Below are 26099 nucleotides of genomic sequence, written 5' to 3'. Positions count from 1 at the left end.
TACTCAAAATGTTAATGTTGTCAGACTATTATATTTGATTTACCAAATTCACTCAAGTGAAAGTTTCACATCCGTCCCATCCATAATAGAGAGATGTCACATCCATAATGAAGATTTTCTCTCATAAATACAAAAAATGTAAAATAAAAGAATTTTTGTTTTATAGTGAGCAACTCTTATCCGTTATATTAGCATTGTTTCTTTTGGGTTGTCAAGTTTAATTCACAGAATTTCTACTAAGTATGTTTTATACTGTAAACCCGCATACTTTTTTGTCTCACCCATAACACATGTTTATTTAAATAATTTAAAATACAAAACATGTTTACTATTTTTCTGATCCCGTAACTCTATGGTTAGTTGCTTTTAAAAAATATAAACAGATGTTTAAATATAATGTTAGCATATATTTTCTCTGTGAATTTATGTCTTCAGTTTTTTATAGAAATTGTTACATCCATAACGCTGGAATTGCTCAGATACAGATAGAAGCTCTGGCAACTGTCACTTAGTAACTATGGTTAATACTCATATTTGAGGATTACACATTTAGTTTGAACTGTAATTAAAATCGTATATCATATTGTGCTAATACAAATCGATTAAGTCAATGTAACACATAAGTGGATTGAACATTAAACAATTAAGTTTTCCTAAAAAGTTCTCAAGATCGTTTTCCATAAGTAGTTTGAACAAGCAGAAAAATAGTTTTTATGGCTGTACACACCATCAAGCCAATCATATTCTGGCTGAAGCTTGGTGACTGAACGGTGACTGAACGGTGACTGAAGCTCTGTACAAGACTTTTGGCCAGCGGAGAAATTAAAATGGTCGTGCCCAACTGAGTCTGGTTCTCTCAAGGTTTTTTTCTTCACTCCTATCAGGTGAAGTTTTTTTTTTCCCTCTCCGCTGTCGCCACTGGCTCACATAGTTCAGGGTGGGTAGAGCTACGCATCGATGAATTTGCTCTTCAGTGTTTGAACTCTCAGTAATGATTTTAAATCACACTGAACTGAACTGAACTGAACTTAAACACTAAAAACTGATCTACACTGTTCCAGTTACTATGACCATCTATGTGAAGCTGCTTTGACACAATCTACATTGTAAAAGCGCTATACAAATAAAGCTGAATTGAATTGAATTGAATATTCCTGAATTTCAACAGAATCTAACAATATAATCAGTTAGTCATTCCAACATGTGCCTTGCTTCTATTTTTGATTAAATTTTGCTTTATTTTTAACATAAATTTCTACCAGGGTATGCACACCAGCGTCCACGGTGCCACAAAGTGGCATTGAAACAGGTTCATATTAAATAACATGCAAATGTGCGCGTCTGGTGTGTGATATTTTCAGCTGTCATGTGCGCGCTGTGTCGCAGCACTGAGCAGCGCATCCGGTGTGTGACCAAAAGTAATTTAAAGAATGACTGTTTTAAATGATAATTTACACACACAGCATTGTTAGTTTACAAAAAAATCAAACAAGCATAATCATGTTGCACTACTAAAAAAAATCAAGAAAGCTGTGTTAAATGAGAATCTGAAATATGTTGTGGCATACTTTAAAGTTTACATAGTATATGTATTAATTTCGGTACTTTTACCATAAACCGATATGTCAACTATTAGGTAGAGGTTGATATTTTAGAAATTATGGGATGTGTTGAAAACAAAAATGCATTGAGTGTTTTAACTAGTGTCATTAGGAGGAAAAAAATTAATTTTGTTGGGGCAGTTAAAGGGTTACAGCTTACACTGTTAACTTGATTTTAAAGTATAACTTTTTTTTTAAATTATTTACCCATGCTGCTTTACATAATTGTTAATTACGTTAATAAAATGTTCATTACATACAAGTAATTTACATACTAAAAAAATAAATAAATAATATTACAGACAAATATTAATGTTAAAATCAACAATGACAAAACATATGTAACAAAAGAAAATTTGAATAAATTATGTAAATATTATAATTTAATCATATTTATATATTATATACATACTATAATTTTCTGTCTTGAGATCAGGTTCATTCATGCATTAAATTTCTTTTCGGCTTAGTCCCTTTTTTAATTGAGGGTTGCCACAGCGGAATGAACCGCCAACTTATCCAGCATGTGTTTTACACAGCGGATGCCCTTCCAGCTGCAACCCATCTCTGGGAAACATCCATACACACTCATACACAACAGACAATTTAGCTTACCCAATTTACCTGTACCGCATGTCTTTGGACTGTGAGGGAAACCGGAGCACCCGGAAGAAACCCACGTGGACATGCAAACTCCGCACAGAACCCAGCCGAGGTTTGAACCAGCGACCTTGTTGTGAGGCGACAGCGCTACCCACTGCGCCACCATGCCACCCACTTTGCAATTATTTACATTGAAATGATCATTAATGCACAACCAGTCGGATTAATTAATGCTTGCTAACAAGTAAACGGTCAGTCATTAGTTATTCATAACTTACCGACTACGCTCATGTTTCTATATTCATCCCACTTGCTCTGCATCTCAGTTTTCTTGCTCTCGCAGCAGCGCATGTACACGTTTTCTCTCCCCTTTGTTTTCAGTCACATGTTAGTCCGCTCGTGCACAGGAACATGCCTGCAAACATACAAGCGCAAACAGGTCTGTGTGGTGTGTTATGATTTCTCTGTGAGCAGATGGTCTCAGAGCCGTCTGTACGATCTGTCCTGACAGTCTGTTCTTACTGCGAAGGCCCTCAATTCTTTCTCTCCCTCCTCATACACACCCATTTGTGTTGTCAAATGTTGTTTGGTTTTGTGTGATTACTGTTGGTAAGCAGCAGGCTGTTGTGTAATTTTGTCTAATGTCAGAGCGCTGTGGGATGACAGAGGAATTTAGTCTTTCTCACAGGATGAGAAACGCAAGCTAAATATTTCAACTCTCATATTTACACTCCGTTAAAGACGCTGGGTTTTTGGAACCGTCGGTTTCTGAAATTAAAATGAGGGAATATCAACACTTCTGGCCGTCTTACTGATATAGCTAGACACAGAATACACCGCTCACAAATAGAGGCCGTATGTTGTGTAGGTTGAGGTGTGATTAAAGTCCGGGAGACACAGCATGAAATTCCACCCTTTACCGGAGGGAGAAAAACACATGGGACCCATCCACGACAAACAGTCCTCTCACATGAAAAATCTACTGCAAAATATCGTTAACAGATAACCTGCTCATCCAAACAAGACAGTTTTGTGAACAGTCTAGTTGATAGTTCATTAAATCAATAATGCATTATTTCAATCGAGACACAACGTTAAATAGTTAGATAGTGTATTTTCATGCTTGTCAGCACAACACAACACTCTTCCAAATAAAGGAGCCAGAAAGATTCTAGAAAAGGGAGTTGCACAATGATTCCTTAGAAGAGTTCCCTAGAGTATCAAATATATCAATATAAATTTTACATTTTAAGCAGATGTTAAACTTCTACAGATGTTAAAGGTTCTTCAGGAAACTATCAATGGGAATTAAGAACATGAAGAATGAAGAATATACACATAGGGCTGAACAATTTGGGTGGAAAATATAATTAAATCTAACAAATACAACAATAAGATGTCTTCTGTTAACTGCTCTCACAGCTGCAAAAATCTGCTGGTCAGCTGCTTGAATCTTCCTTACATAATGGACAGAACTAAACTGAACTGAACTTCAACTCAGAAAACTGGTCTCACAATTTCAATTTACTAGAACTTCTATGTTAAGCTGCTTTGACACAGTAAAAAGTAAAAGTGCTATAGAAATAAACATGATTTAAATTGAATTGAATTAAAAAATATGCTTGTGTCTTGTAAAATTCTTAATAATGGCAAAAATGATTACGTTTGTACATTACTTACATTAATTACGCGCATGTTGTCGTTGTAGCTGGTGTATTCTGGAAAAATGTTCACACCCCTTTCAATGGCTATCTAGCCCTTCCTCTTAAGGCAGTTAACAGACATAAAATGTGCAGCAGTAAAAGATACAAGGATGAATGCAAAAATGTATGTACAGTAATAATAAAAAAATATTAAAAACAGATAAAATAATAATGATAGTTATAGATCTGAAAATCATAAGTCAATAAAAAAGCTACCCTAAAAAAGTAAGTTTAAAGAGATGATTTTAAAATACTTCAGGGATTTTGTATTGCAAATATAAGAGGGTAAAAAGTTCCACAATTTAGGTGCCACAATTTAGATGAAGAGAATGTCTAGTTCTCCCATAGATTTTAGTCACATTGACTGAGCAGTTAAAAGACCAGCATCAAACAACTGTAAAGCACATCTAGAAGTGTATGGGAAAAAAAGCTCAAATAAATATTGTGGCGCTAGACCATTCAAGGCCATTTAACTACTGAATTTTCTCCTGATTTGTCTCAAAGGAGCAGGTGAGCTGTCAGTCAATAACTGGGGAAAACTGATGTTATTTAAAAAAATAAAATTAAAAAGTGATGCAAATTACTTTACTCAATACTTGAAAAAGCTATTTGATTATGTTACTTGTGTTACTTGTTATGTGTTTACCTAAACACTTCGTTCAAAAGTGGAATTCAACAAAACAATTCGTTATAAACAGACAAATATTCACAGAAAAATAAGCAAGAATAGGGAGTGATTAAGGAAATACAAAACAGTTTTTTTTTCCACTTTAGAGTTGCTGTTCTTGTTGGTCTGTATAATTTTACCCACATTTGGTGGTTAAACAAACCAATATTTAATCCTGTGTTGCAAGTAAATTACCTATAGAAGTGACAAAAATGATCTACTAGCCAAATAAACCAATGATGCGTCCTAATATGGTACTTATGAACTGTTCTGTTTACAGTTTCTTTTTCACACGTTAGCAAGCATTGTACAATAATGAAGCCAAAAAACTGTTCACACAATGAGCCAAACAGACGACTATGCTGAGCAAACTGTAAATCATTTTCATTGTCTAAAACAAACAAACAAAAAAAAGACACATGCAATGATGGCATTATTCAAACCCACCAAAAATCTTTTGTCATTTATACTCTACAAGAAGCAAAAAAAAAAAGCATTTATTTTTGCATGCTAACAAACACTTTTTTACAACTGTTAACAGCAGTTTCAAAACAGACTGCATTTTTGCTGTATTTATTTTAAAATGTAGTTCTTACTGCGAAGGCCCTCAATTCTTTCTCTCCCTCCTCATACACACCCATTTGTGTTGTCAAATGTTGTTTGGTTTTGTGTGATTACTGTTGGTAAGCAGCAGGCTGTTGTGTAATTTTGTCTAATGTCAGAGCGCTGTGGGATGACAGAGGAATTTAGTCTTTCTCACAGGATGAGAAACGCAAGCTAAATATTTCAACTCTCATATTTACACTCCGTTAAAGACGCTGGGTTTTTGGAACCGTCGGTTTCTGAAATTAAAATGAGGGAATATCAACACTTCTGGCCGTCTTACTGATATAGCTAGACACAGAATACACCGCTCACAAATAGAGGCCGTATGTTGTGTAGGTTGAGGTGTGATTAAAGTCCGGGAGACACAGCATGAAATTCCACCCTTTACCGGAGGGAGAAAAACACATGGGACCCATCCACGACAAACAGTCCTCTCACATGAAAAATCTACTGCAAAATATCGTTAACAGATAACCTGCTCATCCAAACAAGACAGTTTTGTGAACAGTCTAGTTGATAGTTCATTAAATCAATAATGCATTATTTCAATCGAGACACAACGTTAAATAGTTAGATAGTGTATTTTCATGCTTGTCAGCACAACACAACACTCTTCCAAATAAAGGAGCCAGAAAGATTCTAGAAAAGGGAGTTGCACAATGATTCCTTAGAAGAGTTCCCTAGAGTATCAAATATATCAATATAAATTTTACATTTTAAGCAGATGTTAAACTTCTACAGATGTTAAAGGTTCTTCAGGAAACTATCAATGGGAATTAAGAACATGAAGAATGAAGAATATACACATAGGGCTGAACAATTTGGGTGGAAAATATAATTAAATCTAACAAATACAACAATAAGATGTCTTCTGTTAACTGCTCTCACAGCTGCAAAAATCTGCTGGTCAGCTGCTTGAATCTTCCTTACATAATGGACAGAACTAAACTGAACTGAACTTCAACTCAGAAAACTGGTCTCACAATTTCAATTTACTAGAACTTCTATGTTAAGCTGCTTTGACACAGTAAAAAGTAAAAGTGCTATAGAAATAAACATGATTTAAATTGAATTGAATTAAAAAATATGCTTGTGTCTTGTAAAATTCTTAATAATGGCAAAAATGATTACGTTTGTACATTACTTACATTAATTACGCGCATGTTGTCGTTGTAGCTGGTGTATTCTGGAAAAATGTTCACACCCCTTTCAATGGCTATCTAGCCCTTCCTCTTAAGGCAGTTAACAGACATAAAATGTGCAGCAGTAAAAGATACAAGGATGAATGCAAAAATGTATGTACAGTAATAATAAAAAAATATTAAAAACAGATAAAATAATAATGATAGTTATAGATCTGAAAATCATAAGTCAATAAAAAAGCTACCCTAAAAAAGTAAGTTTAAAGAGATGATTTTAAAATACTTCAGGGATTTTGTATTGCAAATATAAGAGGGTAAAAAGTTCCACAATTTAGGTGCCACAATTTAGATGAAGAGAATGTCTAGTTCTCCCATAGATTTTAGTCACATTGACTGAGCAGTTAAAAGACCAGCATCAAACAACTGTAAAGCACATCTAGAAGTGTATGGGAAAAAAAGCTCAAATAAATATTGTGGCGCTAGACCATTCAAGGCCATTTAACTACTGAATTTTCTCCTGATTTGTCTCAAAGGAGCAGGTGAGCTGTCAGTCAATAACTGGGGAAAACTGATGTTATTTAAAAAAATAAAATTAAAAAGTGATGCAAATTACTTTACTCAATACTTGAAAAAGCTATTTGATTATGTTACTTGTGTTACTTGTTATGTGTTTACCTAAACACTTCGTTCAAAAGTGGAATTCAACAAAACAATTCGTTATAAACAGACAAATATTCACAGAAAAATAAGCAAGAATAGGGAGTGATTAAGGAAATACAAAACAGTTTTTTTTTCCACTTTAGAGTTGCTGTTCTTGTTGGTCTGTATAATTTTACCCACATTTGGTGGTTAAACAAACCAATATTTAATCCTGTGTTGCAAGTAAATTACCTATAGAAGTGACAAAAATGATCTACTAGCCAAATAAACCAATGATGCGTCCTAATATGGTACTTATGAACTGTTCTGTTTACAGTTTCTTTTTCACACGTTAGCAAGCATTGTACAATAATGAAGCCAAAAAACTGTTCACACAATGAGCCAAACAGACGACTATGCTGAGCAAACTGTAAATCATTTTCATTGTCTAAAACAAACAAACAAAAAAAAGACACATGCAATGATGGCATTATTCAAACCCACCAAAAATCTTTTGTCATTTATACTCTACAAGAAGCAAAAAAAAAAAAGCATTTATTTTTGCATGCTAACAAACACTTTTTTACAACTGTTAACAGCAGTTTCAAAACAGACTGCATTTTTGCTGTATTTATTTTAAAATGTAGAAAATCTTACCAGAAAGTGACATAATCATTCCAAGGTAATTTCTGTTTTAGTGTCATTGCCATCTTCCTTTCTTTTATTTGTTAAAAAAAAAGTTTGAAATTGGTTTTATTAGGAAATATGGATAACAGAATACAGGTTGGTTTAGGAAAGAAGAGTGATAGACAGCAATAAAGTAAGTGATAGCAATAGTGCATGAAGGACAAAGGAGAGGAAGACAATGGCTCTGTCTGTATTTGCCTACTACTCAGTAGAGACTGAATTTAAATTTGAATTTACCACTCTATCTCTCCGTGGACTGCAAGACAGGGGCGTAACATGAAGGGGCGTAACTTGTAGTACGTTAGAGGCGTTACTTGAAGTTATGGAGACCCACATGTCAAAACTATGTTGTCGGCAAGATGGGGCTGAACCATCACAGTTATTAACGTCTATACCTTTCCTAACTGTTGAGCTACAAAAAAGCAAACTGAAATGAAATGTTACAATTAAATGTTGTTAATCAATAGATTCAGATAAAAAAAATAATAAATACAGTCACTCTGGATGGAGGACATAGCAGAAAACAGCAAACGAATCAAAGAAATGTATATTTTTTGTGTTTTAAAAGAGATTGTTCATGTTTTATTGTAAGTAGTTAATAAATAAATAATAATAAATTATTTTAAAAATATATTTTTAATATAATATTATATAATATTATATAATATAATATAATTATATAATGAACTATAATAATAAATAAGGAAATTACCACGACAACTTTACAGTTTGGTATATTTACCTCCAGCCCACCACCCTAAATCAATTGGGGTTTTTGGCAAAATGTTTGAGCACCCCTGGTCTACAACTTACCCCCTTAACTTAAAGAATGGAGTGGGAGCATTCAGTTTTTCCACTTACAAAATCCACCATGTAAATAGCAAATGCGCCATGGCGCGATGCAACTGACTCTTAAAAGAAATTGGAGATGAGACTCTAGGTGCGTTCCAAATCGCATACTTAAGCACTATTCTACACCATTTTGTAGTATAAAATGTGTAAGTAGTGCATTCACACTTAAAACTCTAAAAATAATAAGTTCACTTTAATTACCCGGATGATGCACTCATTCAACCGGTTAAATGAAGTGTGTAATGATGGACACTTTATGCACTCAACAGTCACAGCTTTGCTTACATAGCTGAAGGAACGGAGCTATCGGCCACACGTTTGACTATTTATTTAGAATTGTGAAAGCAAAATTCTCTCACGAGAGTGATTATAGCGCCTCTTGATGGAGAATGCAGTAATACTCATGGCAGGTATGATGTAGTAGTTTGGTCATTTATTTCACTAATATGGCAACCGTCAAATGTCATCAGGGAAATGGTTTGAATTTACGCCTATTAAAATAACCGTTAGTGTTCCATTTGGGACAACACTACATACGTACTATGCTTTTGAGTGTGTAAATGCATGAGTACATAGTGCATAGTGTATAGAGTGCCATTTGGGATGCAGCAAAAGATTGGTTTATTCTCAAAACACACCTTTAACTCATTAAGAGAATAAGCTTAACCCGGATTTTTCTGTCCTTAAAATAGCAAAGTGGAATCAGACACTTGACTGAATGCACACTTCAGATTATCGCCACCCGGAAATACTAGATTACCTTGTACTCACATACTGTTGTTCAAATTATAATAATTCAAACAAGGTACTCAGTTCACTTACTGTTTTTAGCATACCATATAGTGTGAGTATGAGATTTTGGACACCGCAAGAGCGCTGATCTCTGATTAGGGAATGACAGATGTGTTCTTGCCCATGTTATAACCATCAGCTGACAAATGTCCACCGTTTCTACATCAGTAGTATGAATGGCATAACGAAACAGATGAGATCAGTATCCTTTGATGAGAAGTTATATTTTCACATGTTATGCAAAGTACTGTGTTTGCATAATTTCGATGTTTGCATATTTCTTTCCGATCTTTTCACACATTCTTCAGCACATTTAAGGGAGTGAAAATGTAAAAATAGACACTGATGTACATAATCATTCTTCAACCTTCAAAAATAAAAGCTGCTAATATCTGAATTGCTCCCTGCTGTTAGTGTGTTTTTCTTTTTTAATGTTTGTTTTCTTGAGTGGTTGTCAGTGGTTTAGTAAAACAAGTTTATTTTGAAACATACAGTATATGCAGTGTTGTGTTGGTCTGAGAGTGAGTTTTGGAGGTGAGCTGAACTGTTTGGCCAAGAGTCATGTTAGTAATGCACACACTGTGAACAGTTTTGTAAGCATGGCTTCAGTATTGCACAATGCTTGTTAGCGGTTAAAAAAACTGTAGAGACAGTTCATCCAAAAATTAAAATTTACTCACCCTCAAGTGGCTGCATGAGATTCTTCTTCTGTTGAGCACAAAAGAGCTGAAGAGGACAAATTCCTCCATGAATGAGCACAGATAGATGAGTTTGACACATGAGCAGTATCACTGTGTGGAGTCTCTGTACATTTACTTCACGCCTTTGCAGTCGTATATGCTGACCAACAGAAAAATGAGCTGCACATGAATAATGTGCATGAATGCCAATGGACAATTGATGGAAAAAACTACCACAACTTAAGTGTGCTTAAATATACTTTGGGGTTTAGTTTCTGTTTTTCTTTTTGTTTTCTTTTTTTTTATTTTCCGTATTCCTTGTGCACATCTAGCTGTGATTTTAGATGGTGATGGTGATAGTGATAGATGGTGATAGTGAATGTAGCTATGATAACCACAGGGACACAAAATGTATTCTTTTCTGCAACTTTAACAGAGGCTAGACGAAGATATTGAAACTATCACTACTTTTCACATTTTTATGATACACTATTTTCTTGCCTGGCATAATAATCTCATCTCTGTTCACAGTTATTATTGTTCATTCAGAGGGTATGACAGTTGTTTTCCAGGTATTCATTTTCTTGAAAGCATCTACTTTGTAATATTGTCTGCTATTTTATATTTTGCAAACCCTTATTTTTATTATACTATTGCTTGTATTAATGTTTATGATAATTCATTCATTCATTCATTCATTCACTCATTCATTCATTCATTCATTCTTTCTTTTTTAAATTTTTTTTTTAGCTTAGTCTCTTTATTAATCATGGTTTATCACAGTGGAATAAACTGACAATTCGTCCAGCATATATTTTACGCAGCAGATGCCCTATTGTTCATGCTAATATTTATTATTATTTAGAATCCATGTACACTGGAAATTGCTGAGACTTTTATTTCAGCATGTTGGTGTACTTCCAGCTGTAACGGAATATTGAGCAGGATCTTTTTAAGCATCATTCCCTCATAGCAAACTATTGGTAAGAGAGGCATGGTTAAGAATATTGCGGCTGAAGTCTTTAAACTGATGTCAACAGAAAAGACTCACCACTCCATAACGGTCAATATGGCGTATGAAGCCCTGCCAACTATACAGGAGCCAATCATCAATTAATATAGACCGATGATTGTCTGTGGGGGCAGGTCAGAGCAGATGTGTGCTTTTATGACACTTTATGTGGTCAACACTGGAATCTCAGCGAATACTTGCTTTACAGACATTAGAAAAATATCCACATAAAACTTGAAATTTCTCATTTTAAATGAACCTGCTACACTTGAAAAACAAAAGTTTTCTAATTTTGTAATCTGCATGAAAGGAATATGAGGTACAGTCTGTCCTGTCAATTGCACATCATGACAGCTACTACAAACGCCTACAAACTTGTAAACAAAAAATTGCTGTCATTTCTGGAGAATATTCAACGTTTAGAACTGGTTGTGAATTACTTCAAAGGAGCAGCGCGATCAGACGGTCATTATTTATAGTATATAGAGTATAATAATGTGTAGAACCGCTATAAATGAGGTTGGTGTCGTGATCTCATTCCTTTTGAGTGCACATGCGCACTAACATGAGCAACTTGAAAAAAAGCTGATTTCATTTGATTTGAATGTATAGAAATGTAACTTATGAGATGATTGTTGTTTAATTTTTTTTATATTAATAGTTTTGTAGAATTTGATGTTTCCCCATTCAGACAGAATGTTCGAGGATACTGCCCAAGAGGTGTTTCAAAGATGGCGGCTGAGTGAAATGACTTGCTTTAAAAGAGACTTTGGTTTAAAGCATTCAGGCACAAGTCAAAAGACTTAATATATATATATATATATATATATATATATATATATATATATATATATATATATATATATATATATATATATATATATTAAAGTAAAGACTGTCAGGTGTCATTTACATGTTTGTGTTCAACGGCCATCAAGCCTTACCAGATGTATATAAAACATTTTTTTTTCTTTCACTTGCATGTTTTTCCCCCTTAAAAATCTTGTTTCAAGTTCATTTTAATTCTTTGTACAGATGCACTCCTCTACAAAATCACCTCAAGATTGATTAAAAATTCTTTTTTAGTGGATTACCCTTTTTCAGTACAGATTAATTGTCCACCAAAAGAATATAACAATGTGCAAAATAATAATTGTACGTTTTGATTTCACACTAACTACAAACTATTTTTTAAAAATCTTTTTCAATTTTCAAGCATTATACAGAGTCTCATTTATTTATTTATTTACAAAGCTGCTAGGAGCCCTTAAAGCTTGTGTTTTTTTCATTGTTAACCAATTCATACTACCAAATGTGGGAAGATGGTTGGCACTGGTTGCATTCCCAAATGCACATAAAAGCAGCTCAAACTCAGAGCAGATGCAGAGATGGAGCTTGTTGGAACAGCATTTACAGCAAACTGAAACTATTCAAGAAGCTGCAAGCACAGTCAGAACACAGTGTCCGTTCACTGAAACATGCAGCCCATATGCTTATTTTATTATATCACAAACTTTCCAATTTTTCATTCTCACTAACCTCTATGTAGAGAATTATGTTCCACTAACGTTAGATGTACTGATGTAAGGTCTGTTGCTTTCCTTGCCTAGATCAGCTGTGACCGGCACTGTGAAGCTTTTATTATCATTAATTTATGGTTGTTTGTTCTGATTTGGGTATTTAAGTGAAAGGCACAGTGTCTTTGAGATTGTGTGGCTAGAACACACTGGCATGCTACTGTGTGTTACTTTATGGTCAGGTTTGCATTATGCATTCATTATGCTCATTTATCATTTCTGAACTGGCTTCTTTTGCTTATTTATGGTATTGGCATGATACATTCTTACTTGGCAAGTAAAAATGTTATGTTTGATTCGTTATAGATACTTTTTCAAAGCATTATATCTAGCAGATTATTGTTGGGGCTGATGTTACTTCAAATTTATGCGCAGGAGAGAACATCCTGAAGGCTTACGAAAGTATGGAGCATATCAACTAACACAAAGATTTTGAAATGCAGTGACCTTGAGGGCCAAATATCAACACATGACATACTGTACAGGGGTAATGAAAATGTAAAGAAAGGTTCCGTAAGGGTTAGACTTTGTTCATGGTAGTCTCGCAATAGGTTGTGAAATTAAACATGTTTAATTATATCTTTTATTAAATAATGCATGTATATACCTATTTATTTTGTCGACATTGAATCGTATTTTATAAAGCATTATATAATGTCAAAAAAAAAAAAAAAAAAAAACACCTGTGTGCTTCTTTGCGGTGTAACGATACACTGGAGTCACGAGTCAGTATGTACCATGGTTTTGACTTTACGGTTTGGTACCAGTATGGTACAACAGGAATAATAACAAATATCCAGTACTTGACTTTACTGTTTATTTTGAACAGGCAGAAGTGTTTTGTCACTTTCAGCTGCAGAGCTGAAGAATTTCTTGTGATGCAAAAAAACAAATTAAACACAATAATTATTGTACATATCGCTGTCAACATTGCCAATTTTACATTGTCCTGTTATTTGGGAGTATGTTGTTGTATTTTGCACTGTCTGGAGCCAGCACCTAAGTTTTTCACTTAACATAGCGCACATGCTGCTGATGATGTGACAATAAAGGTGATTTGATTTAATTAAAAAATAAAACTTTATAATCAGGATACTAATTCATTATTTATAGCTAAAAAATATTTTTTTTATAATTATCTATTAAATTTAAGATTAGGTAAGCTTAAAAACTGAAATGTTTTTTTTTTTATTGAAAATGCAGCACGGTGTCCATCCATCCAGCAGATCCAGCTGTGCAATATTGTGTGTGTGTGTGTGAAGAAAACACTCATTTGTCACACATGCTGTCAGTTTCAGAGTAGTGGACCAACCAGAAGAACTCGGAAGTAGGACTATGGTTGCACGCTTCTGTTTACATGTACTGTAGCAAGTTGTCATGACACCAGGAATATAGCGAATCCACTTTTGAGCGCTGTTGTGTCGTGTTTTCTGACAGAAAAATGTTTTCTTTGTGAATAAATTCTTGTAGCAGGGGTGCCCCAGGGGTGTCTTGCAGAGTTTAGGTCCAACTTGCTTCAATATATATGGCAGTATGGCTGCACGATTCATCGACAAAAGATTGCAATCTCGATTGGACCCTACACACTATCTTAATTCAGCTTTTCTATGATTCAGCCAATTATATTTTCAAGAAAGCATAAAGGCTGTCGCACAAGTCTTCACATTGTTTTATATACATTGCTCAGCATCATAGACAATTTCCAATGGTGTTAAACTTGTCACACATTGTATTTGTAAGGTATGAATTCAACCAAAAATGTAATTTCTGTGTTCATTTAATGAGGTATTCACGGACGGGTGCGGACAACCGTGAGGACAATATGTCAGGACAACCTGTGAGTAACAGGTAATAAAGTTAAATAACCATAAGTATGACTTGCATTTGTTTTTTCGTTTTCCTCAGAGTGCTGCTGACCATGACATGAGTGCACTTTGTAGTAAAAGTGAAACCAACACGCAAATCATTTAAATGATCATATCACATTTAAAAGCTGATTACGACAACTTTTGAACGTGATTACGTCAAGCATTTGATATGTTTTTTCTTTCATATCGAAGTGTTGTGAATGATAATAAGTGTTCACTGAGTCAGTAAAACTATACTAGCCTATATAATGTTGAAAATAATCTAATAATGACAAATGTCTGATTTTACCAGTGGTCTAATAATGGTCTTATAATGTTGTCTTAAACACAATAATTCAACTTTAGAATTATCAATAGTTGTATTCTGATGTCATCACTTCAATGTAAATTAACAAACAGGACATGTTTAAGTATGTTCATTTAAACTCCACCATTTAAACTAAATTCAAAATGTAGCATTATAACCAAGAGTTTAGACCAGGGCTGGCCAACCCTGTTCCTGGAGAGCCAGCTTCCTGCAGATTTCAGTTGCTACCCATATTAAACACACCTGGACCAATTAATTAGGACCTGAACACCACATGATAATTACAGGCAGGTGTGTTTGACATGGGTTGCAACTGAAATCTGCAGGAAGGTGGCTCTCCAGGAACAGGGTTGGCCACCCCTGGTATAGACCTAATATTATTGTTGTTTTACCATATGTTTGAGAAATAATTATAATAATAGCCTACTCACAATAACCTTAATTTTAAGTCATCATTCTCATTTTAGCCAGAATTGTGCAGCCCTACATGCCAGGAAGATTCTAGTATGCCAGTTAGAGCTTGGGACCAAGGACCAAGATTGACCACGCCTGCTGTATAGTTTTTATAATCTGAGAATTAAATTGAAACTGGCAAATTTATGTCTATGGGTTCCAACCAACATTCACCCATACTGAACAAAGGAAATTTTGAATAATCAGATATCCAAGTGTGTACGTAATCAACATTTGAGACCAGTTTATAATTAAAAACTCTGAACCAATGGATTTGAAGACGAGGAATGACAGAATTTCTTTGCTGTTGCCATTTGCAATTTTGTCATCCAGAATGGTGATTTCTCACGATTCATATTGACAGCCTTATTTAGTGTGTCAATGGTATAATTGACCCCCGAAATTACGGTTATGTCTTTTAATAAAAAATCTTTTCATTTTTTTTTTTTTTTTTCAATTATCAAAATGTGGGGAAAATAGTCAAAGATTAAATACCAGAAATGGAAAAATTGTGCCCAAAAAATTGTAAGAATTGTGAAGCATTTGATAACTTCGTGAGAAACAGACTGATATAATACTGATTGAACCCCCCAACACTTATACACACATGCACGCACACACACACACACACACACACACACACACACACACACACACACACACACACACACACACACACACACACATAAGAAAAAGAAAAACAGAAGTACAAATTACATGGAGGTAAAGAAAAAATGGTGCTTCACAATTCCTCAAGCCCACAGGCAAAATATACTGAATGAAATGTAAAATTCTGCTTTTGTGTTCCACAAGCTGAAGCAAATCATTCAGGACAATGCAACAATGAACGAGTAAATGATCTGAGGTTTTTTCAATTTTGGGTGCGCTATTCCTTTAAATCTCATTGTCGGTCATGCAGGAGTAACAATAACGGTCACAAATCCGTCCTCATCTGATTTGTCACGGCTACACAAACAAACGCTACTTTGCAGCCAAATCTAGTTTGCGGGCAAACTGATACAGCAACTAAATCAACATTGATTCAGCAAAATCAATTACAGGTCCTTTTCGCTCTTGATGGTATAAGCTTTCAGCTCAGATGTTTTCTTACTGCGCGCTGCTCTTGTGTTCATGACCACCTGTGTCGGCAGCCGTCTGATGATTGTTATTTCCTGTTGCCAGGTGATGCCGACCGCCCGCTGTGTATCCTGACCTTTTCGCTGGAACCAGGATTCAGGAGCGGATGTGAAATATATCTGTACATATAAGGCAGCAAATTTGTGAGTGTTGAAAAACAATGCACGAACCTTTGACTACAGCTACCAAACCTTGCCCTTATTCCGCTGATAGCAGTAAAATTGGTACAGCTTTCCTTTTACGGTTTCTTGGTGCTCGGTTCCTGCCCTTTTGTGACCTGCTGGAATATCGTGACTTCACAATATATGCGGTTCCTTGTAAGAAGCCGTCTGCAACAAAATAAATGGAAATGGAAATGCGTAGTCTTATACAGCCGAACACTTCCATCAGAATTCATCATCAGCCTTCTGCTGCTCCTTGATGCATCTTTTTCTCTCCCCTCTATGTATTCTAAATCTTTTGTGTTCCCTATTGTGCTGCTAGAGATAATTCAAGGGTAGATTAACATGTTTGCACAAATACACACAAAGGTTAAAGATGTGATAAAATGATGTATCTAATGTCACTGCCCACATCGACAATATTATCTCTAACTTCATCAGTACTACACTCAAATATAGACATAAGAGGATGTTTTATTTTAGAACATGGTATAACCAGATGTAGAATGATACATTTAAAAGTAAAATTATTAGCCTTCCTGTGAATTTTTTTACTTTTTCAAATATTTCCCAATTGATGTTTAACGGAGCAAGGAATTTTTCACAGTATTTTCTATATTACTTTTTTCTTCTGGAGAAAGTCTGATTTGTTTTATTTTGGCTAGAATAAAAACAGTTTTTATTTATTTTTTTATTTTTTTTACGCTGCAAAATCATATTTTAAACTTTAGTTGATGTAGCTGAGTGAACAAACAGCATCTCTGAATTTAAGACGCTCAAAGTTCAATGCAAAGGGAGACATTGGCTTTTACAGAGTTAGCTTAGCGCCTTAACGTTATAGCAAAGAAAGCTTAGATTTCGTCCAAACCCTGTTATTTTCACAGAGCTTTTTCTGTTTATGTATTTGGGCTTCCAAAGGACACAACACAAAGAGAGAAGTGCTTACAGTTACATTTTAATTACGTTCCTGACAATTATAAAAAAATACATATAGCTAGCATTTTACAAAATCTCTCCCTGTTCAGTGCTGGATTTGGCAAAAAAAATCCTCAAAGGAGCAGCTCCAACCATAATAGACAAAGCTGTGGACTGTGAGCCACAAACCTGTGAGTGTTTTTATTTGTTAAAATTGTTCTATGACATGCATAGTTTCTAGTGTCAATGGTATGTTGTAGCAAGAACGTAAAGAAAGGATATAAACAACGGGAAATGCTGTTTGGCACCGCTAACAATTTAGCTACACATTCTTATTTATCTCTTAAACCCCTGTAAACAGCCACAATCTTCACCAGCACTGCAGTGTCTCTCTATGCGGACGTTTTCCATGCTTTCTACAACTCAAATAACGAACTCCCAAAATCTATGTGAATGTTTATATATTTTACACATGCTTATTTGGAATATATGTGAAAAACACTTGTCAGATTTTACTGACAGTATTTACACAACGGCAAAGCTCGTGTTATAAGAGGCATGCGCTTCCTGGTGGCGCGGAGTCAATCTGTGAATCACAGCACATTATGTTAGCTGACCAATCAGAGCCTCTTGAGAGTGGGCTTTGGAAGGAATTAGGAAATATGACAGTCGTTTTCATGCTAGCTGAGTAGCAGTATATAATCAAAGATATATGAAAAGATAATGTGATTTTTTTTAATAAATGAAGCTTTACTTCATTTACTTCACACTTTACTTTGCATCTTATAAACACAACCATGTCGTAGAAAAATACATTCTGGACCACCCCTTTAAGGTCAATATTATTACCACTTCAAGCAATGTTTTCTACAATGATTATCTAGAGAACACATCACTGTTATACAATTCGTTCATTCATTTTCTTGTCGGCTTAGTCCCTTTATTAATCCGGGGTCGCCACAGCGAAATGAACTGCCAACTTATCCAGCAAGTTTTTACGCAGCGGATGCCCTTCCAGCCGCAACCTATCTCTGGGAAACATCCACACACACATACACTACGGACAATTTAGCCTACCCAATTCACCTGTAACACATGTCTTTGGACTGTGGGGGAAACCGGAGCACCCGGAGGAAACCCACGCGAAGGCTGGGAGAACATGCAAACTCCTCACAGAAACACCAACTGAGCCGAGGCTCGAACCAGCGACACAGCAACCTTCTTGCTGTGAGGCGACAGCACTATCTACTGCGCCACTGCCTCGCCCCCTGTTATACAATGACTTTCCTAATTACCCTAACTTGTCTAATTAACCTAGTTAAACCTTTAAATGTCACTTCAATCTGAATACTAGTGTCTTGAAAAATATCTAGTAAAATATTATGTACTGTCATCAAAGCAAAAATAAAATAAATCTGTTATTAGAATTTAATTATTAAAATTGTTATGTTTAGAATTATGTTGAAAAACATCTTTCCATTAAACAGAAATTAGGGAGAAAAAAAGAGGGGGGTTGATAATTCAGCAGGGCTAATAATTCTGACTTTGACTGTAAGTATATCAGCACATTGGGATTGAAACCAAACTACCCGTGCCTAAAAGCTTAGTTCAAATTTGAACTGGAATTATGTAATAACTATAAACCCAGTCTAGTCACTATAAGAATTGTTTCAGTTAAGTTTATATACTTTTTATACTCAACCCAACACCAAAATGTAATCTTTGACAGCTATTCCAGCTTCTTTAACTGATCCGTGTAGTTCATAACAAATCTGCATAATATCAGCTTCCGGTCTTTAAATGCTTTCTTTGAATAACCTCTCCTCAAACATTAAATATTGAGACAAAGCAATTTTACAATTTATGCACAAACTAATCACAAACCTATGTATGTTCTAAGTCAGGGGTATCCACACTCGGTCCTGGATGGCCGGTGTCCTGCAAAGTTTAGTTCCAACCTAATCAAGCTTTTAAAAGGCTTTCTAGAAACATCCATGCAGGTGTGTTAAGGCAAGTTGGAGCTAAAATTTGCTGGACACCAGTACTCCAAGACTGAGTTTGGACACTTCTGTACCCAAATGATATCTGTGCTTATGATGTATGAGTATGTGTGTTTATATTTTCGAAATTTACCAAAGAGAAATGATCTGCTCAAGTTGTGTTTGCAATGGATGTTCAGTTTGACTGATATTTCTTTATTGGACTTGGGTTTGAATTACTATCAGTTATAAATCAGTTATAAAATCGACACAGTTGTCACTGTCTTACTGTGTGTGTAAGTTCTGAGGACTTAGGAAGCCTTTTAAAACAGCAATTTGACTCTGTCATGCATTGTAAGAAGAGCAATCATAACTGAACAGGCAGAGCACAATGTTGATGTGGTATTGTTAAACTACAAAAGCATGATTTCGGGAAAACAGTGACATCATGCTTATTCACGTACTGTAAAAAAAAATGTTTGTACTTTTTACCAATGACTGTCAGAGTAAATTTGAATCAAGGTGTACAATTTAGTATGCTGATGATTCTGTCATTATCAGTCTTCAGCATGATCATGAGGTGGGTCATGGCCCAGTGTTGGACAACTTTGTTGCTTGGTGCAAAGATGTTTACAATTTAATGTCTCAAAAACTAAATTAGTTTTCGCCACAGCTCTATTTCTAATGCTATTACTACTAGTATACGCTGTTTCGTTGTTGAGACAGTGAGTGTGTATAAATACCTGGGTACCATCCTGGATGTAAAATGACAAATCAACTATTGTTCTGTTTGAGAAAGTTGAAGGGATTTAATGTGGATAGGCCTCTTCTTATGACATTTTTATCTTCTTTTATTGCATCTCTTTAATGTTTGCAGTAATATGCTGGTATGGTCATTTTAGGGGTGATGGATAAAAACAGACTTACAAAAATTGTTCACCTATCTCAAAAGATTTTGGGCACAAATTTTAACAGCATCGGGCAGATGAGAGTGATACAGAGGGATATGTCTATTTTAGCAGATGTGAACCACCATATTTATTCTAGGTTTTGTCTCCTGCCATCAGGCAGAATGTATACTTATTCCAGACGGGCTAGGTCCAACAGATATTTACATTCATTTGTTCCAACTACAGTTGGGTTACTCAAGCTCTTTTATAATAAAATGTTTCTTGATCATGATTCATTTTATTGTTTTATTGTAATTTCTATGTTTGTTCAAGTGTTGATCTGTGTCTGCTACTGCTGTTAAACAAATTGCCCCTCTGGGACAATAAAGACATACCAATCAAATCCAAAATGGTAATGAAACATTACAAATGCTATAGAAAAAGCTGTTACAACAAAACAGTAAGTTTCCTTACTATACACTGAATAGCTAAAATTAACTTTCTTGGAATTCCCTATTCCATTTTTGGTGTTGAAGTGATGTGGTTCTATTTATTTATTTTTTCATCAGTTATGTAGGGTCTTATATTATATATTATATACATTAGTTTTATCTAATAGTAAATTATATGCTAATAGCATTATTTATGTGACATTTTCCTTACCATGATAGTGTATAGCAGTTGTGCAAATGACACTGATCACCCTATATACAGTTGAAGTCAGAATCATTACCCTCCCTTTGAATTTTTTTTTTCTTTTTTAAATATTTCCCAAATGATGTTTCACAGAGCAAAGAAATTTCCACAGTATGTCTGATGATATTTTTTTCTTCTGGAGAAAGTCTTATTTGTTTTATTTCGGCTAGAATAAAAGCAGTTTTTCAATTTTTGAAACACAATTTTAAGGTCAAAATTATTAACCCCTTTAAGCAATTTTGTTTTCAATAGTCTAAAGAACAAACCATCGTTATACAATAACTTGCCTAATTACCCTAACCTGCCGAGTTAACCTAATTAACCTATTTAAGCCCTTAAATGTCACTTTAAGCTGTATGCAAGTGTCTTGAAAAATATCTAGTCAAAAATATTATTTACTGTCATCATGGCAAAGATCAAATAAATCAGTTATTAGAGATGAGTTATTAAAACTATTATGTTTAGAAATGTGCTGAAAAAATATTCTCTCAGTTAAAAAGAAATTAGGGAAAAAAATAAACAGGGGGGCTAATAATTCTGACCTCAACTGTATTTTATTACTTTTTTCTTTTAGTGTAAAAGCTGTTTGAGATGAGCTTTGGCTCTTCATGAGAGTTTCTCACCACCACCTGTTTTTCATGTTTCGTCTCTGTATTACAAATGTACAATTTATATGTTAATACTTCAAAATGTTGGTGTATTAGCATGGTAAAAATGAACAAAATACAGTAGTTCACTGTAAATTTAGAAATATCTATCAGATTTTATTGGTACAATATTAAAATATTAAAGTGCGTTATGGGACCTTGATCTCTGCTCTGCTGACTTTTGATGTTGAAAATTCAACTCTACAGTTTAACAAAGTGACTTTTACTAAAATTTTAGTAGTTTGAAATAATATAATGTAAAAATAAATCATAAATATGAAAATTAAGTCTGTAAAATAAAGGAAAATTTACTGCTATTTTATTACAAGGCTTTTTTTACAGTAATATACAACACCAACCGAGACAATATATTACTTTAAAATGTTACTATTACTATTATTACTATTAAAAATGTTAATAAAAGTCTCTTTTTTGAACTTTTTAATGTTAAAAGGGGTTTTAAGAAAGATCAAGGTCCCATAATGAATAAATAAATAAACATGGATAAAGTAAAATTAAAATTTGGAAAAAATATGGGAAAATATGGAAAACGTTCGAGGTTACTAAAGTAACCCTTCGTTCCCCGAGGAGGGGAACGGAAGCACTATAAGTGGATTTGATTGTAAAATCCACGCATTGGGAGGTTCGGTTCAGAAGCTACTCGTCTGAAAGAGTATTGAACGGGCCAATTAAGAATGAATTGGCAGCGCAAGCCTGCGCAGGTGAGAGGCATTAGCAATCAACTGAGTATATAAGCTCACCTGGCGCCAGCAGACGCTATCCTTTTTAAGCTGAAGAGACTTTCAACAGCTAAGGGACAGTCATTATGGCGACGGAGTATAGTGCTTCCGTTCCCCTCCTCGGGGAACGAAGGGTTACTTTAGTAACCTCGAACGTTCCCCTTCGGGGGGAACTTCAGCACTATAAGTGGATTTGATTGTAAAATCCACGCATTGGGAGCCCATTGAAAGCGCCATAATGACTGCACCTTACCAACACCCCCGATGAGGAGATAGTCAAGCAAGCGTGACGCACCCACATCATGGGGGGCGCGGTCCTCCAACGTGTCCCTGGCCCTAATTTATCCTACTTCAACAGAAGTTTTACGGATTTATATATATTTTTTGGGAAGTCGTGAGCATCTAGATAATTCTAGGAAAATACGACAGTACGTTGGGAAGCGTGCAATCCCGATAGGGAGGACGCTGCGGAGGCCATCCGTTACCCAAGGGGGGATAGATGGCAGAATTACATATGGACTAGCCCTAAAAAGGGGGAGTACGCATAGCAAAAGAGTGGTTAGCGGGGAGGGAAGACACGGGTCCGCCCAGGGGGGGGGACTTAACCGTGGCTGAATAAGCATATGGGATCGCCTAGTGGGGACCACGCATAGCAGGCACCTTTACCCAAAACGCGGGCTGACCAGCGGGCAGACCTACAACGTAGTGGGCCAGCAAGTGACTCCTCCGCTGAGTCAGTGCTGGGGGCCACGGAGGAATCTGCAGGGCTCACCTGACGGGGAACTTTACTGACAGATAAAAAGGCGCACGTATCTCCGTGTTAGGGAAAATGGCGCAGCAAGCGTGTTTCAACACCCTACCGAATTGTTTCCTCAATCACCAAGGGTTACCTAATACCCTTGAGGAAACCGGCTCCACTCGCAGATTGTAAAACCTTGCAAATGTGTTGGGTGTCACCCAGCCCGCAGCTCTACAGATGTCTGTTAGAGGAGCGCCGCGTGCGCGCGCTCGAGAGGATGCGAAGCTCCGAGTGGAGTGCGCACGCGCTCTCGGGGGACGCGGCTCATCTCGGCTCTGATAGTGAAAGAAAGGCATCCACAATCTAGTAGGAACTTATTTCGGTACGGCACTTCCCTGCTGCCGACCGCTATAACAGACGAAGAGCTGCTCAGATGATCTAAACTCTGAGTGCGGTCCGGATAATACGCAAACGCGAACTGGACAATAAAGAAGGGCTGGGTCTGCCTCCTCCGAGGGCAGCGCTTGCAGGCTCACTACCTCGTATTAAAACGGAGTGGTAGGAACCTTGGGCACATATCGCGGGCGGGGTCTCAGGACGTGAGAGAAAGCAAGCCCAATTACAGGCACGAGTCACTGACCGAAAAATGCCTCCGGGTCCCCGACCCTCTAATCGATATCAACGCGACCAGCAGAGCTGTCTTCAGGGACAGAAATATACTGAGTCGAGGATCGAAGGGATCTGACGCGGCTTGTGTAGCGAGGGCGAGATCCTAAGAGGGCATGAGAGGGGGCGGGGTGGATTAATTCGCTTAACGCCCCTGAGGAACCGGATGATGAGGTTATGCGTTCCCACGGTGCTGCCAGCCACCGCGTTATGAGAGCGGAGATGGCAGCCACGTAACCTTGAGTGTGGAGGGCGACAGCCTGCTCTCCAACTTCTCTCGGCGTAAAGAAAGCACAACGCTGATCTGGCAAATTACGGGGGTCTTCTCAGCGAGAGACACACCATTCAGTGAATAGACTTCACGTCAGGGCATAGGCGCGCTCGGGGAGGGGGCTCTAGCCCGAGTGACGGTATTAGCCACCGCAATCGGAGGTTACCTAAGTCTTCCTCGCGTCTAAAAATCTCCAAAGATCAGCGAGGGTGCCAGGTGGTGCCCTGTCCCTGAGAGAGTAGGTGCTCTCTCGAAGGGACTGCCAGGGGAGGGCTATCGCGAGGGAGAGCTCTGACATCCAGGTCCGGTTGAGCCAGAGGGGCGCAACCAGTAACCTGTTCCTCGTTCTCCCTGACCTTGCACAGTAACTGCACGAGCAGGCTCACTGGGGGAAACGCGTATTGCGCGTGCCCCGAGGCCAGCTGTAAGCCAGTGCATCCGTGCCGAGAGCACTCGGTCAGGGAAAGAACAACTGGCAATGAGCGATCTCGGGGGAAGCAACAGATCGATCTGGGCTTCCCCGAATCGCACCCATATCAGCTGAACAGACTCGGATGACTCCAGAGGAGCAGACGGCGGGCGAGCTGAGACATGCGGCGAGAGCGCATACCCCCTATACGGCTGATATACGCCACCGCCACCGTACTGTCCGTCCTGACCAGCACGTGTTGCCGCTCCAACACCGGAAAAAAACGGTGGATAGCGAGGAACACTGCCAACAGCCCCAGGCGATATGCCAATGCAACTGGGTACCTTTCCACAGGTCCGCAGCCGCATGCCCGCAACGCACAGCCCCCCAGCCCGTGTTGGAAGCGTCTGCTGAAACGACAACAAGACTGGACGCCTGTTCTAGAGACACCCAGGCCTGTAGGAACGAGGGGTCGCTCCAAGGGCTGAGGGCTCGGCGACACAGCGCAGTAACAGAGACTCGGTGTGCGCGCGCGTGCCATGCGCGTCTGGGGACTCGATCGTGAAGCCAGTGCTGAAGTGGTCTCATATAGAATAATCCGAGCGGCATGAGCGGCTGCGGATGCCATATGCCCCAGGAGCCTCTGAAATAGTTTCAGTGGGACCACTATTTTACTGTCGAGCTCTCTCAGACAGTACAGCATCAGCTGAGCGCGCTCTCCGGAGAGGCGCGCTGCCATGGTGACCGAGTCCAGCTCCAGCCCGAGAGAAGAGATCCTCTGCACGGGGGCGAGTTTGCTCTTTTCTCGGTTGACCTGAAACCCCCACAGGTGGAAGTGCCAGAGCACTTTGTCTCTGTGCATAATCAACTCTGTGCATAATCAAAAGAGAGGGCAAAATTCAGCCAGTCGTAAAGAAATTGAGTATGCAGATGCCCGCGAGCCGAAGGGGCGCTGAGGCACCCTCCGCGGGCTTGGTGAGGACCCGCGGAGACAGAGAGAGCCCGAAGGGGAGGGCTTTGTATTGCCAAGCTCGACCTTCAAACGCAAACCGCAGAAACTGTCGGTGGCGAGGAAGAGTGGAGACATGGAAATACGCGTCCATCAGGTCTAATGCTGCAGACCAACCCAGAGGACGAACGCACCGGAGGATGCGCTTCTGCGTGAGCATTCTGAACGGCAGCTTGTGCAGGCAGCGGTTCAAAACGCGCAGATCTAGGATTGGCCGTGACCCACCGCTCTTTTTGGGCACGATGAAGCGTGGGCTGTAAAACCCGCTCTCCATTTCGGCTGGAGGGAGCGGCTCGATTGCATCCTTCGCCAGGAGGACAGCAATCTCCTCTCGCAAGACAGGGGCGGACAGGGGGCTGACCCTGGTGAATACACACCCGTGACTTGGGGGGCCGTTTCGCGAACTGAATCGCATAGCCGAGTCTGATTGTGCGTATGAGCCACCGCGAAGAGCTGGCCCGCGCTAACCAGGCAGGCAGAGCTCTCGCTAATGGACTCATCGCTACAATTGCTGACGTACCAGCAGTGGGGCAGCGCGGAGTGGGTGTGCTGATCCGGGAAGCTCGCGGGTCCCACGGAAAAGCTGGAGGTGAGATATTTGCTCTCACTCCAAACCCGAGCTCCGGAGGGGAGGCTCGAGGGGTGGGAGAA

At 37.7% G+C, this 26099-nt stretch overlaps 2 protein-coding genes across 2 annotated transcripts in view; one reads left to right on the top strand and one right to left on the bottom strand.

Moving 5' to 3' along the window:
* The window catches only part of tenm1 (teneurin transmembrane protein 1), a 542101-nt gene that overhangs the window by 81177 nt on the left and 434825 nt on the right, over nucleotides 1–26099 (top strand). The window contains exons 3-4 of the mRNA XM_068221426.2: nucleotides 14347–14409; nucleotides 16372–16469. The gene's annotated coding sequence lies outside the window, so the exon portion shown is untranslated. The remainder of the gene's footprint in view (nucleotides 1–14346; nucleotides 14410–16371; nucleotides 16470–26099) is intronic.
* Nucleotides 1–26099, bottom strand: part of LOC141385799 (uncharacterized) — a 460928-nt gene that overhangs the window by 7737 nt on the left and 427092 nt on the right. The gene's annotated exons all lie outside the window — the stretch shown is intronic.

Source organism: Danio rerio, chromosome 5 (genome assembly GCF_049306965.1).
Source record: "Danio rerio strain Tuebingen ecotype United States chromosome 5, GRCz12tu, whole genome shotgun sequence".
Taxonomy (NCBI): domain Eukaryota; kingdom Metazoa; phylum Chordata; class Actinopteri; order Cypriniformes; family Danionidae; genus Danio; species Danio rerio.
The sequence above is the reverse complement of the archived record's forward strand: the minus strand, read 5'-3'. Positions and strand labels throughout refer to the sequence as shown.